At 38.3% G+C, this 14676-nt stretch overlaps 1 protein-coding gene across 1 annotated transcript in view; it reads left to right on the top strand.

Annotated features, from left to right (window-relative positions):
* Positions 1-14676, top strand: part of LOC145980917 (allatostatin-A receptor-like) — a 212857-nt gene that overhangs the window by 188863 nt on the left and 9318 nt on the right. The gene's annotated exons all lie outside the window — the stretch shown is intronic.

Here is a 14676-nt window from a genome sequence, read left to right as displayed (position 1 = left end):
TGTAAATTGCGAGTAATTAGACTATATACATGATTATCTTCTGTATTTTCAATACCAGATACAAATTTGATCACATTTCATGGTGCAATAGATGAGTTTGATGCTATTGATAGCTAACTACACTGCATCTTTGTATGTAGTTTGTAAGTGTTAGGCCACACATACATTATCAGACTATGTCTACGACCGCAGAGAAATGTCACAAGCCGTTCTGTTATGCGTTGTTGCACAACCGATTGCCCCGAAAATTTCAAATGAAAAGTAAAAACCAGGGCTCGAAATGAACCTGAGCGGACCGAACGGGTTCCGGGCTCGTGAAAATCTGGAAACGGAACGTTCCGATTAGTTCATTTTTTTTATTTTTTTGGATATTTCACTAAATTTTCGTTTTCATTTTAACTAAATTATTAATAATCTTTAGTACTACATATTATAGCATTCATGTAAGCTTCCCCTATACACCATCTGCAGTTTTCCTTTTTCTAGAATGTCCCTTTGTCAGTGCTTTTCTGTCGTCCTTTCTTCTTTGACCCGATTAACCCAACAGTAAACCTTTCAAGTCAGTGAAACAATAAATTCAATCCTTGATCACACTCAAAATAACAACATTGAAATATCTTTCACTTGCAAAAAAATATTTTTAAATTAGTATTGTTAGGACAAATATGTACATTTAATACAAAATGTTTTTCCTTTTGGACGAGCTGACTACTATTTCTGTCTGTTTACATTTTAAAAAGAAGAAAATACCAGAAGCCGCTTATCCAATGTACAGCGTGAGCACAAAAACACTCCCTGGTTTTGAAAGGGTATAACTTTAATACCAAAAGTAGTATTCTACAGAAATGTTCACAGTAGTTGTAAAAACTCATAAAGTTTTCGTGGTGTTCATTGGAATTACAAATGCTCAATGTGCGCGCCACTAGTTACGCGGGAAACATCGAGACGATAATCCAGCTCCAACCACACCTTCTCAAGCGTATCCGGTGTGATGAAGTTCACATCTGTACTGATAGGTTCCTGAAGATGATTCAAGGTTGTGGGTAGTAGAGGTACATAGACCTGGTCCTTCACGAACCCTCTCTGCAGCAAGTTGAGGAATTAACCAGTCACGTATCATTGTTCAGTAGCTTTCACCTGTGATTGCTGGCCTCTCAAAGAAGAACGGACCGTACACTCGACGCTTTGGCACTGCACAAAAAACGTTCACCTTGGGTGAGTCACGTTCCACATCAAGAGTGGCATGCGGATGCTAGCTTCCCCAGATCCTAACATTATGCCTGTTCACTTTTCCACTCAAGTGGAAGGTCGCCTCATCACTAAAAATGATCTTTGTCAGAAAGGTTTCATCGTCCTCCATTAAAGTGTGGATAGTCTCGCAAAACTCACGTCGCTGTACCTTGTCTTGTTGATATAACTTTTGAACCAATTGCAGCCGGTACGGGTGAAAACACAAACGCTTCCGTAAAATCTTGCTTACGGTAGTTTGTGGGACCTGCAACTGCCTGCTGGCTTGACGTGTTGATTTTCTGGGACTGCGTACAAAGGCTTATCGCACACGCTCCACAATTTCCTCAGAGATGGATGGTCGGCCAGAATGTTCTTTTCTTTGATCACAAATGCATCCTCTCTCATCAAATGTTTTATGCCACTGCAGAATGGATTTGTGTGTAGGTGGATCAACATTAAACTTCCGTTTAATTGCACGCTGCACTCTCACAACACTGCTTGTTTTGGCAAATTCTAACACGCACCAGCTTCTTTGCTGCGGAGTGAACGCCATTTTCGATGTTACTGCCCTCTAACTACCGAATTCAAAACTAGCGATTCTGAAAAGAAAAATATTAAAATATTTTGAGTTAACTGAGCTTTGGATATCAATTTTATCAAAATATTCAAGTAACTATTAATTTTATGACATCTTGAAACCAGGGAGTGTTTTTGTGCTCACGCTGTAGTTTGCATTATTTGATGTTTGTGGAAATATTTAAATTTGGACTATTATTAATCGTTATATAGCATTATTAGTCAGAGACAAAAAAAGAAAAGAAAGACAACACCATGTTAACAAAAGGAAGCGTTCCATTTCGAGCCCTGGTGAAGACTGGATGAGTGAAATAATCGAGCTGAGATTTTTGTGTGCTATTAGGTAGGGAGCACTGCCCGTTTCCGAAATATAACAAAAATAAATTTTCGTCGTACCCTACTGTATACGTATGTTTACAAATACGAAGTCACGTAAACTGATTGATTGATTGATTGATTGATTTGGTGTTTTAAGTCCATTTTATGCACAGTAAGGCTAATCGGGACTGGAACTACAGTTTAAAGTGGGATCCGAACCACTATGTGCCTCCACCGCGTATCGAACCCAGGAACCCTCACGTAAACTGCACATCGATTCAAAAGTAAAGGTAAAATATCAAAATTTATTTTTACCCTACAATTTCTGTTGAAACTGTTTAAGAATTATCACTGTATTGCATATTTAACCTTTGTCTCCTTGGGGGGGGCCTTCCGATGCAAGTGGTGCAGGAACTAGATGAACAGTATATCCTCCATTATCTGCAGGAATTTTCCAAATAGGTCCTAATTATGAATCACTTTTGTGATATACTTAATAAATAATATATTAGATCACTATCATACCTTACATATTATAAATAAGATTCCTTACAAATGGTAACGTCGTCGCTTGGTAATTATGAGATCCAGAGTTCGATATCGGTGGAGGCATATATTGGTTTGGATCTCACTTTAAATTGTAGGTCCAGTCACAATTAGCGTATCTGTGTATATAAGTGGACATAAAACAAACTCCTTTTTGTCTACTGTTTGTATACTTTATCACGTTAATTATACAGGATCCCTCGTAATTACTCAATATCACATTTGGTGATTTTCTTTTAATAATAACGGCTTCGCCGATGGCGCAGTGGTAGCGTCGTTGCCTTGTGTTCAAGGGGTCCTGGGCTCGATACCCGGTGGAGGCACAGAGTGATTCGGATCTCACTTTAAACTGTAGGTCCAGTCCATGGGGGGCGCGAAGGGGTACTTGCGTACCCCTTAATTTTCTTCCACGCCCCCTTCAGCACCCCCTTATCCAAAACCTATATTCTATCGAAAATATTATCTCTTACAGTGTCATATTGAGGGCCGAATGTTAGGTACTGAAGTGAGACAGACTGCTGTCATTATTTACAACAGGCAAGAGAGACAGCATTTATTTTCCTGTATTGTCGGCAGTCTATAAAGATCAGCGGCCCTTGTCTTTATTTCTTCAGAATTGTTGTTACGAATTGTTTCTTCTTGTGTTTCAAGTAGTCTATTTGTGTTTTTCGATAAATTTATTTAGCTCAGTGTTAGTTGTTGTATGTTTTCCTTTTCACTGTTGATTCACGGTTTTGCTGTCCGCCTACTTGTTCTTCCTCTTCTCTTCAAGTTGCATTGGAATTTCAGTTGCTATGAAGCGTCAGCAGGTCGTCCTCGGGAAATAATTTAACTCGAGCTGTATCGTGACGGTAGTTTCCTTGTTTGTTAATTCGTTCTATTTGTTCTAGTAAACGTACCATTTCAGGCTTTTTCAAAGACTGTTAAGAAGAGGCCAAAAATTCGCGAAATGTTATAGTTCTTTGTTGGGGACAGTGCGACCCAAGGAATTTTAACTCAGAGGTTGCTGTGCACTTAGCGTTTTGTCCTGACACCACAGCATCTGGGCAGACGGAAGCTATGCTATGTATTATGCAAGACGAACGCATATGAAAAGAGGAGTAACGAAGCAACGGGACATATTCAGAAAAGTAAAGTCCAAGAAAAGTGAATTGATATTTACATGAAAATTACTACATGATTTCGTATTTATTGTGTTCTTTTCTTTTTCAAATTGCGGAACATTACGTTGCAGAGTAGCGATTTCTGTCTTTTACCCAACGTACACAAACTGAACACTCAGCAGTTGTCACCTGTACAACGTATTTGATATTTGATTAATAACTTAATTTTGTACCTCAATTGGTTGTGCCTTCTAATCAAGTGATCCAGGGTTGGACACCCGGTTGAGGCACATAGTGGTTCGAATCCCACTTTAAACTGTAGGCTCAGTCCCAATTAGCCTATATGTGTATAAAGTGGACTTAAAACAATGGATGTCAATCTAAAAGTTACATTTTAGTCATAGTTATATGTGTTAATTATTATAAGAGCGTTGCAGGAACATGGTAACTTCAAACTGAGTTTATTTTAGAGAGAGTGTGAGCAACACTATTATAGGGGAGAAAATATACCTCAACCCCTCTCCATGGAGAAATGCATTGCCTTGCTTGCCTCTCCAGTCGTCCATATATGTCATTGGCTTCCCTTGAACACAACCGTTCTTTTCAAATTCCAAACATCATTGTTGTGCGTCCTAAAATCAGGCAAGAATGAAGCAAGTCTCTAGTATTCTTCAGTTTCATTAGCATATTATCATAGATGCCTACTAAAAGTTGATTAATATTTGAATTAGGGACTAAAGCATGCATGCATATTTCAGGTGTTCTTTATTTTCAAAGTCGCACCCCCTAAACTTCATTCCGCGCCGCCTCAGCACCCCTAGATGATTAATCCTGGCGCCGCCGCTGGTCCAGTCCCGATTAGCCTTACTGTGACTTGAAACACCAAATCAATCAACCAATCTTTTAATATTAAAAAATTGTAGTGAAATTCAATATCTTTCAAGAAGAAGGATTTCTAACTTTTGATTGCTATGCAAATATGAAGAAACTTTGTCATCTAACACCAAAACCAGAAATTACGGATGTAAATCATGGCAAGATATGAATAATATGTTTACTCTAATCTATTATGTAATAATATGTAATGATGCTGTTAAACTAGTAACTTAATTTCATTTACTATTATTGAAGATTATCTGGAGAGTTAGGGTTACAAGAAGGTTCCAAGATCTCTTTAATATGTAATATCTTACTTGAGCTATAAGCTTTCCTCTATTGTTACTTGATGGAAGTTTCGATTCTCAATTTTTGTTTCATCATAGTGTATGAAGAATGAGCACCTGATATGAAGAATTAATTTAGCAGTGAATATAGAGCACAAATTCCTTCCTCAGAGAGTGGAGGTATTTATTAATTAAATCATCAAGAATAAACAAACCACTTCTAAAGAGTGTCCGGAAGAATAGCCAAGAAAACATCTCCAGCAATTAATTATTAAACGAATACATGAGATTAGGACGTGGAATTTACACTAGAGCAGGCAAAACTATGCAATACTTTCATGCAAATTCACATTTCATAATGTTATTGCGGTTCTTCCGTTTATCTCACAAACGCGACCCGCAACAATCAACACATAGCAATGTCATTGCCAATGTCAACGTGAAGGAAAGTCTATTGTTCTTCTTTTCGTCCACGAGAGCTGCGAAACAACTCCTGCAAACACAATGGCATGACAACCGTAATACTCATCTCAGACATCAATAACTCATATTGAAATGGAGATATTCACGCTCCACGAGCCCCTGGATTAAGGCCGACGGAATATTAAACATTGTTTTCAATGCAGAAACATCATCAACCAAGGGAACCGCGAACACCTGATATGAATAAAGATAACTTGAAAAATTGCATGCCTCTCTGTTTGACCTTGATTATTGCTTCATCATTAGGTTCGAACGCAGCAATAGAATCAATGGCTGGAGCAATATTAAATTATGGAATAAATGGGCCGAAGCACCCGCTGCTTTCCCATTGTTTATGATCGAACAGGGGAGTCACATACACGAACTAAAATAGTAGAATCGGAGGCAAATACGACAAAAAAATTGTTGTCTCGGATTTCAAACTAATAATTCACTTCAGGTCATCAACAGCGGAATTTAGTACGAGAGTGGAAAATTTCGCACAAATGAATGAGGTTGAAATATTATTATTGATCTGAACAGTATAAACATTAAAACAGCCTCTTGGAATAAGGAGACCGATTCGCATACTATATTCGTAAACAAAAAATGCATATATAGTGTTGTTTCAAATCAGAAGAATCGAAAACTTCAGCAATATTTATCCAGATATAATTTGGTAAGTTATTTCAAGATTAAAATTTCGAGCGTTTGCTTCTTCGTATGTAGTTTTGATATGATAGTTTATTTCCTATTTCATTGAATAAATTAAAGTGTGTTTTACAATTTTCATCCAACCAAAATAATTGTTGGTGTTATTTTTTTGAGATGCAAAATAACTTAAGAAAAGTATATCCGCATTTCAGATGTCAAAGATGATGTGATTCGAGGTTAGATTAGATTAGATCAGGTGACTTTAAGATAGGTAAGGTTAAGTTTAGTTACGTAAAGTTAGATTTGTGTTAGTTTTTGAATTTCTTACCATGCAGTTTTTCACCATGAGCATTAAACGTCCATGTCTTACCCAGAATTTGAACCCAGGACCCCCTTATATATCGTAGTGTGATGCGTTGACCATTCAGCCACGATGGTCGACCCCGGCTGGACCACAACTAACCACCGTTTGCTGCCATGAGTCACCGTGTTGTCATTTTGTTTGAACGATTTGTTAGCCTGAGTTGGTTGTCTTGAGGGATATAAATAAAAATTCACATTTAACCTCTCCAATGCTTGTGAGGTGATCACGATCTCGAATACTGTGGTGGTGGTGTGATCAACATGACGCTCCGGCAGAATCTTTCCCCATTCCCGCTTCAGATTAGCACTCTATTTACCCAATTGTGAGAGAAATGGTGTACCGCAGATTGCCCATCCCAAGAATCGAACCCGAGTCAACCGTATGGCAGTCGGACGACCTATTCACACAAAAATGCCGTTTGGTCATAGATATTTAGTTAAACATTGATACTATAGCATTCACAACTAAGTGAACTGTCGTTCTAGCACAATAATTCTTACCAGGGAAGAGGATTTGCATACTTGCTTTCCATAGTGAGATGTGATTTCTATTCCCCCTATTGTATTTCAGCGGTCGTCATTTTCTTCGACTGAAATTTTCTTTGTCTTATTAATTTTCATGATTACAAAAGAAAGTAACAGAATCGTTTCACGATTATCGTGTTCTCACATTCAACTCGTATGTGGATGAGAATGGAAATATACTTGTACAGTGAGATTCATAAAATGTTGCCTGTGTGAAATGTGTTGAGTGGAGATGACCGCAATATTATTTTTCTTATTTTCAGCATGCAAGAGTTCAATGTTCTGATCGGAAGCAAGGGTTTGTTGCCAAGTAGAAAATTTATTTTTCTCTCCTTATTACCTGTTCCTCGGACAATAGTTGCCTAGGCTGAGCACGGAATCTTGAAGTGGATATTTTCAGAGTGGGACGATGTATTGTGCTCTTCCTAGTTGGTTCAGTCAATAGAGTCGCCGGAATGCATAGATTCTGCCGTGGAATTAACGCACCCACCGAGAATCTCAATAGAGCATTTTTCCCCTACAGCTTCGTTCGACAATGTTTACTTGTTGTATTCATCAATGTTCACTTCGTTTGGCGGTATTTCATCCATAAATACGTGGCGAGACTTCCACATGATATATCAATGGACATGGAAGGAAATGGGGATTTTCTACAGAGTTCAATTGAAAGAATGCTTCCTGGGAGTATGGATAGAAAAAAGTTCCTGGTATGGTATTCATTCACACCACATCAAACGTTCACATTCACTTCATCTCGAACCAATGAAGTACTCTCAACCACCCCGAAATTGCTTTATAGCACATAGGATAATGTTAACCATTGCGCTACTTGAATTAAAATGAAATTACTTTAATGTTGGGCGAGATTCGACTAATGCTCTGGTTATAAGGAGTAGTTACTGTCAAAAAAGTTTGATTACAAGTTCATTTTTTGTGGTAATAGGATATAGGGTAATCGAGACTGGGTCTACAGTTTAAATTGAGATCCGAACCACTGAAGAACGGAGCTACCCATTAATTGGTCTCTTAATTTGTATTTTTACACGGGTAATGATTTGCGATTGGTGTTAAACACATTCATTATTTAAACAAATGCACACAAATATGTACAGCATCTCTCAAAAGTCTTAGAACAGCGACATTTTATGCTAGGCAACTCAACTTACGCAAGGCGTTGCTGGGTTGCGTGTAGAGTTAGGCTCAATTTCACGCATGCACAATAGATATGTATGAAATACGCGAAAGGAATAAAACCAAGTATTATATGTATAAAAATATTTAAAAATATCAGTATTACATCGCAAGTGATAAATTACTTTCTGAAAGAAAGAAAACCAATTTTCTACGAAAGGGGAGAAAGAAGGGGAGAACAGAGGAAGCGGAAGGAGAAGACTAAAAGTAGAGGAGGGAAGAAAGAGAGAATGGAAGAGGAGAGGAGATGTAATGAGAAAAAAAGGAAAAAAAATGCGAAGAGATGAGGAGAAGAGAGGAGAAAATCGACAAGAAATGAGAGAAGAGAAGATTGGAGAGGAGAGGGGGAGACGAGAAGATGGGAGGGGAGAGTAAAGTGGAAGAGAAGAACGAAGATGATGGGTGAAGAGTGTAGTGGAGTCGGAAATCGAAGACAGGAGAGGAGATATGAAAGGAGAAGAGAAATATGAAAATTAAATTCATGTTTTTAGTGGAATAATCGAAAATCTCACGCGGAAGTTTTTATCTTGCTCTGAACTCAGCCTAAAGTCATTTCGCCCCGAGAATATATTAGATCGCAATTTAAAAATGATATTGAATGTTTAATGTTGATAATTTGATCAATGCATCAATTCTCATAACTGAGACGATATTTTCTGCAACTACCTCTTGTCTCCTCTCGTCTCCACTCTCTTCTCTTTTTCTCTTCTTCTTATCCTTCTTTTCTCCCCTCCTTCTCTTCTGTTTCTATCTCATATCACCTTCCCTTCTGTTCTCGTCTCTTGTCTACATCCCATCCTTCTCCACTCCTCTTATCTCCTAATATCCTGTCCTCAATTTCCGACTCCACTGCTCACTTCTTATCTTCTCTTCGTTCTTCTCTTCGTTCTTCTCTTTGTCTCTCTTTTACTTTCCCTCTTCTCTCATCTCATCTAGTTTTTCTCCTCTCTTCTCCTCTTTTTTCCCTTTTCCTCATCTCTCCAAGCATCTCTTTCCTTTCTTCTCATGACTTTTCCTCTCCTCTTCCATCCTATCTTTTCTGCCCTCCTCTATTTTCCTCTTCACCTGTCGCTTGATCTGTTCTCCTCTCCTCTTCCTTTGTGTAGACTCATCACTCATCAGCGATGGAATAGTGAATAATCGATTCTGTTTCTTTCAGAAAGTATTTTGTCATTTCCGATATAATACTGATATTTTAAATATTTGTATATATATAAGGCTTGGTTTCATTCCTTTCGCGTATTTCGTACATATCTATTGTGCGTGTGGCAACGCGGTGGCTCAGTCGGTAATGCGTCTGACTACCATGCTCAAGGTCCCGGGTTCGATCCCCGGCCGGTTCAAATCCGGGAACTTTTCTAACGATGGAAGCGACCCCGGCGCCCACCCAGCGTCGAATAACATGGGTACCTGGGGGAGACCCTGGGGGGTAAAGGCGGTCAGGGGCGTGATGCTGATCACATCACCCCACTCACGACCGGATCAAGAAAGTGTGGGGCGTTACCCCCTATACGCCTTCATGGCGTGGTGCTATGCACAGGGGAACACTTTACCTTTTTTACCTTTTTGCAACACTGAAATTGAGCCTAACTCTATACGCAACCCACCAACGCCTTGTGTAAGTTGGGTTTCCTAGTATAAAATGTCGCTGTCCTAATAATTTTGAGAGACGCTGTACCAACTTGTCTCAGGACAAATTGAATCACAATAGTTAGGCTTAAATTAATTTTTTTTGAAAAAAATGTGGACCTAAAAGGGATGAGGAGATAGGTGAGTGGAGAAGTTTACATAATTTAGAACTGCACGATTTGTATTCATGTCCGAATATTATTAGAATAATTAAATCAAGAAATCTTAGGTGGGCAGGTCATGTGGCACGAACGGGAGAGGAAAGAAGAGTTTACAGGATATTTGTTGGGAAACCTGATGTTAAGAGACCTGTAGGAAGGCCAAGACGAAGATGAAGGAATAACGTTGAGATGGACTTAAAGGAAATTGGTATGGATGGAAGAGATTGGATTGATCTTGCTCAAGATAGGGACAGATGGAAGGCTTGTATTGCTGCAGCCATAAATCCTCGGGTTTAAGAAGGCTAGAGAGTTAGTTAGTATACTTTTTCTTTAGGTTTACACTACTATAGTATTTGTGATTTTTGCATACGAATCATTACTTTTGGTGTATTTTAAATGTTCAAGTCTTTTTCATAATTGGGGTGATCCACGGTCTCTTTATTACCGTGGTTACCTTGAAACAAATTAAATCATTCTCACAGAAGTATCGTACCAAGCTCGACTTCAGTTTTAATTCGTTTCTGCTTGTTTTAAAGATGAATATCATGCTTCTATGAAAAAGTGGCTTGTAGTTGCTACTACTGTGTGTAAGCTTCCTTTAACATGAAGAAACAAACGTTAGCATTTATACCATGTTTATCGAAAACAAACATATAAAGGACAATATTAGTTTCACTAAATGGTATCATTTTGTTGACTGTGAATGGGTTAGGTTACATGCTCTGAATCCTTATTTTCTCCAAGAGTAACATTCCTATTTTATTTTCAGTGATTACATTTGCCTTAAAATATATCAAAGTTCAAAATTTTTCGTAACAGTCGTCTGGTTTTCTTGCTTTATATCGCTTTTCTGCCTCTTTAGACTAATTACGATAATGAGATTGATTGATGATTAGATGAAATTAATGAAAGAATACTTACAAAGGAAAACTCATGTCTACGCCTGGACTTGAACCCAAAACCTCTTGTAATGCGATCGTAAGTCGGAAACTCTACCCATTCTGTCAGCAAGGCTGTTAATGAGCTAGTGTTTAAAATCACTGGCGAAGAAAAATCACGCAGACAACAAACAACAAACAAATGCATAAATAAAATAACTTACATTCAATGTTGTTTTCAAAATGTCCATTATAAAATTACCTACTTCTATTTTTAGCAAAGCAGGACGTTTCAATCTTGGATCTATGCTCATGCCATCAAGAGTAAAAAATAGTACATTCACGATTTTGCTTATCGTCCGTCCTATTTTCTCTCGATCTCCAAATAGTTGACCATTCACTACAAAAATCCACGGACAGTCATGAAAGCTCTTTCATGGGACTTCATGTTCCATTCATGGCGGCAGCCGGTCTTCATTTGTTCAGCAGACGGAATTCTATCATTGTGGTCGAGTGTTGAACATCTGCCGAAAGTAGCTCGCTGAGCCGAAAGCAACCGTTGTGCTCTTCCAAACACAGTTCGTGTTTCATTAAAAATTCGAAATTTTAATTAACTAAACTCTATCTGAATTACATTTTAATTAGAAGAAGCGAGAATCAGATAGTGTTCATGTAACTGTACTAAAGTATTCCAAATCTTATTGTTCTTTAAACAGGGTTCTTATTTTGTTGATTTTTTTTTCAGAATGACAATTTTGTTATTTTATTTATTGGTTGGTGCAAATGAATGTATATCTATATCAGTGTGGAAATTATGCTAGACATATTCTTGATGTTGGGCGTAGTTGAATGTGGAATGGTCGGAATCACCCATTTCATATGAGACTAGGTGAACCACTAGCACCCAGAAAAATTCAGTATCCCTTGGGTTAGATTGATTGATTGATTAATTGAGTTGGTGTTAAACAACTTTATGCACAGTAAGACTAATCGGGACTGGACCTACAGCTTAAAGTGGGATCCGAACCACTATGCCCCTCCACCGGTCTCGGGTTCGAATTCCGGTAACTGATTTGTACTATTAGGTTAATCGCAACAAGGAGGCCAATGAAAGGGCGCCGTTGCCTTCTTCGAAGGTATCATTCAGTATTCTCCTCGAGAAGTAGAGGAAAAGCGCGATAGAAAATTGAACTACTTGGTGTCCGACAAATCCTACATCACAGGCGAAATGACAATGTTTATTTGTTTTCAGGTGAATCATGCCGACGCAGAACGAACGTATTGAGCCAAGAGAGTGGTCTCACAGCTCGCCTGACCTAAATTCACTTGACTTTGCTTTGTGGGTTTGTCTTAAGCAACAGGTACACGAAGTGAAGATTCGTAATCTGTAACACATATGAACGTGGATCGAGGAAAAGTGTTGCGAAATCACCGCTCATATGCTACACAACATTGGAAATAACATGAAGTTTCGCCACCAAACATGTTTAGAACTTGGGGGCGCTCATATTGAACGAGTTCTATGATTTAGCCCATGATGCGGGACTTGTCGAACACCCTGTAGAATGACCGACTGTGGGATTTGAAACTACAAGTTTCCGAATATGAGTCCGCCACATAAAATATCCGTCTATTGTTCTTTAATTTTGAATTTGTTAGTAGGGCCTCCCAGATGGCTCAGTGGTAGCGTCCTCGCCTTGTAATCAAGGGGTTCCGGGTTCGATACCCGGTGGAGGCACATAGTGGTTCGGATTCCACTTTAAACTGTAGGTCCAGTCCAGATTAGTCTTTCTGTGCATAAAGTGGACAATTCAATCAATGAATCAATTTGTTAGCAGAAGTTCCACCAGCTGGACCACTGCAGTTCCATTTTACATAATTTCGGTGACGTGGTTGTTGTTGAATCTGCTGTAGGATCTCGTATACCACAGTTCAATAAAGGGAATTTACGTCTTTCATATTGTTGTCGATGCAATGGCTTTGGGTTCAATGGAAATCTTGTTCCTCGTAGTGGCAACAGAGGCCCATAAAGCGTATCACATAGGGGGATACCTCATCGCAACACACATCAGTGCTCTGAAATTGCACCGATCCCTTTTTAAGAACCTCGAAAAGAGTTTTCCACTAATGTAGGCATTCAACAGCCCCGGACTCAGTTCTACTCCAGAAACCTCTCTCAGTCATGTCGGGACCTAAATAAAGGCCTTCCTAGACATCAAAGGGATCCTTTTAATCTCGTCTCTGCGACGAAATTTTCCTTTTGATTCCATAGTTTTTCCCAGTACCGCTTTTAATGCGGACGTAAATGAGCACTTGCTTTAAACATCTGTCTGTCTAGCAGCCAGCCTCTGGGGACACCGGTGGTCGTGTTTCGGTCCCAACTTTGTTTTCAGGGTCTTTGGCTTATGTATTTCAAGCAGAGTGTTCAAACAAGAAATACTCGAAGCGACCAGCACAAAAGGATTGGACTCTTCAATTCTAATTATTGTGTTTGATCAATATTCCAGAAGGTTTTCATTATGTGAATTTCAGCGGCACCAGTTTAATTTATGTATTAATGTTTCAGAACGCACTGAATAGTTCGTAAATAAAGAGGTTTTACCTTTGCAGCAACACTGCACATTGTGTACGAGACACCTTTTCAAGATTGTTCGTCTCTCTTTGCACAAAAGTTTTAATACATTCTCTTCTTGGGGGACAAAATCCTTGAGAAAAATGTCACTGAAATATTCTAAACGTTAAAAGAGTTTTGAAAGTGACATCTCTGGGCACTATAATGTCCTGTCACACGCGTACACATGGTGAAATACTTTTCCCCCGACTACACCACATAAAACCAAAGGTTATAAGATCAGCTTTCAAGAGTTGACCTGAGCAACTAGAGGAACATTTCATCCCTGTTGCACTATGCTTATCCGCAAGTAGCGTCACTTGCGTGCAGAGAGGAAAGTTGACAGTGAATACATGTGAGCTTACAAATAAATAACCAACGTGTTTAATGACCAATGAAAAATTTGTTAAATTTAGCGAGAAATTGTAAAATGTGTGTGGCAAACTTTTGCCTTATCATTGAAAGCATGTGTACTGGAACTAAGGTCATTGATTTTCTTTCATCTTCTTTTGTGGTACATAATGGTCTCCCACCGGAAATCCGTTATCTCTCATTCTATTTGTCCTTTTACCAACCACTTTCTAGGAAACGTACACTGATGTTTACCTTCCCTTATGGGTATCAGTTTTCATGTCGCACAGGCACTCTCGTTTATGGCGAATACAATATATTATTTTGCGGAATGAAGGATCAAATTTCAAGATAAATATAATAGAAAGAAAACTTACAGTTGGTCATTATATGAATCTATTTTCTCTTGTATTAACCGATGTCAAAAACATATTCAGTATTACGTTGGTCTGATTGACATTGTGTGTTTCTCATGAGATTTAGTCATTTATGTGTTCTTGCTTGCTCACTTCTTTTAAAAGAGAATAATATTTTATTTTCTTGTCAGGTATAAACAAACCGCTTGGTAATATTGAAATTGTAGAACGCCAAACAGAAATTAAGTAGTGAGTGCGAAGACAATAACAGAAACTGTACATTCGCGAAGTAGAAACGAAATCACAATTAACGCAAAAAAAAAATCACAAAGCAATGTAAAGTAGAAGGCTGTATTTTATTCACAAGAACATTTTGTGGAATTGATAAAATATCCCCTCAACTGTTAAAATAAAGTTATAACTTCCAAACAACTGTTTTGAAAGAAGTTTATCAGCCTGCAATCCTACTCCAATGGATTCGAAGAATTTCTAAAAATCCATAAGTTCTGCCTTTGTTGGAACACACTAATTGTACACTCTGTAAAAAAAAAAATAGCAT

Source organism: Lepisma saccharinum, chromosome 2, assembly GCF_977018435.1.
Source record: "Lepisma saccharinum chromosome 2, izLepSacc3.1, whole genome shotgun sequence".
In the NCBI taxonomy this organism is placed as follows: domain Eukaryota; kingdom Metazoa; phylum Arthropoda; class Insecta; order Zygentoma; family Lepismatidae; genus Lepisma; species Lepisma saccharinum.
This window is presented reverse-complemented; position numbering and strand designations above follow the sequence as displayed.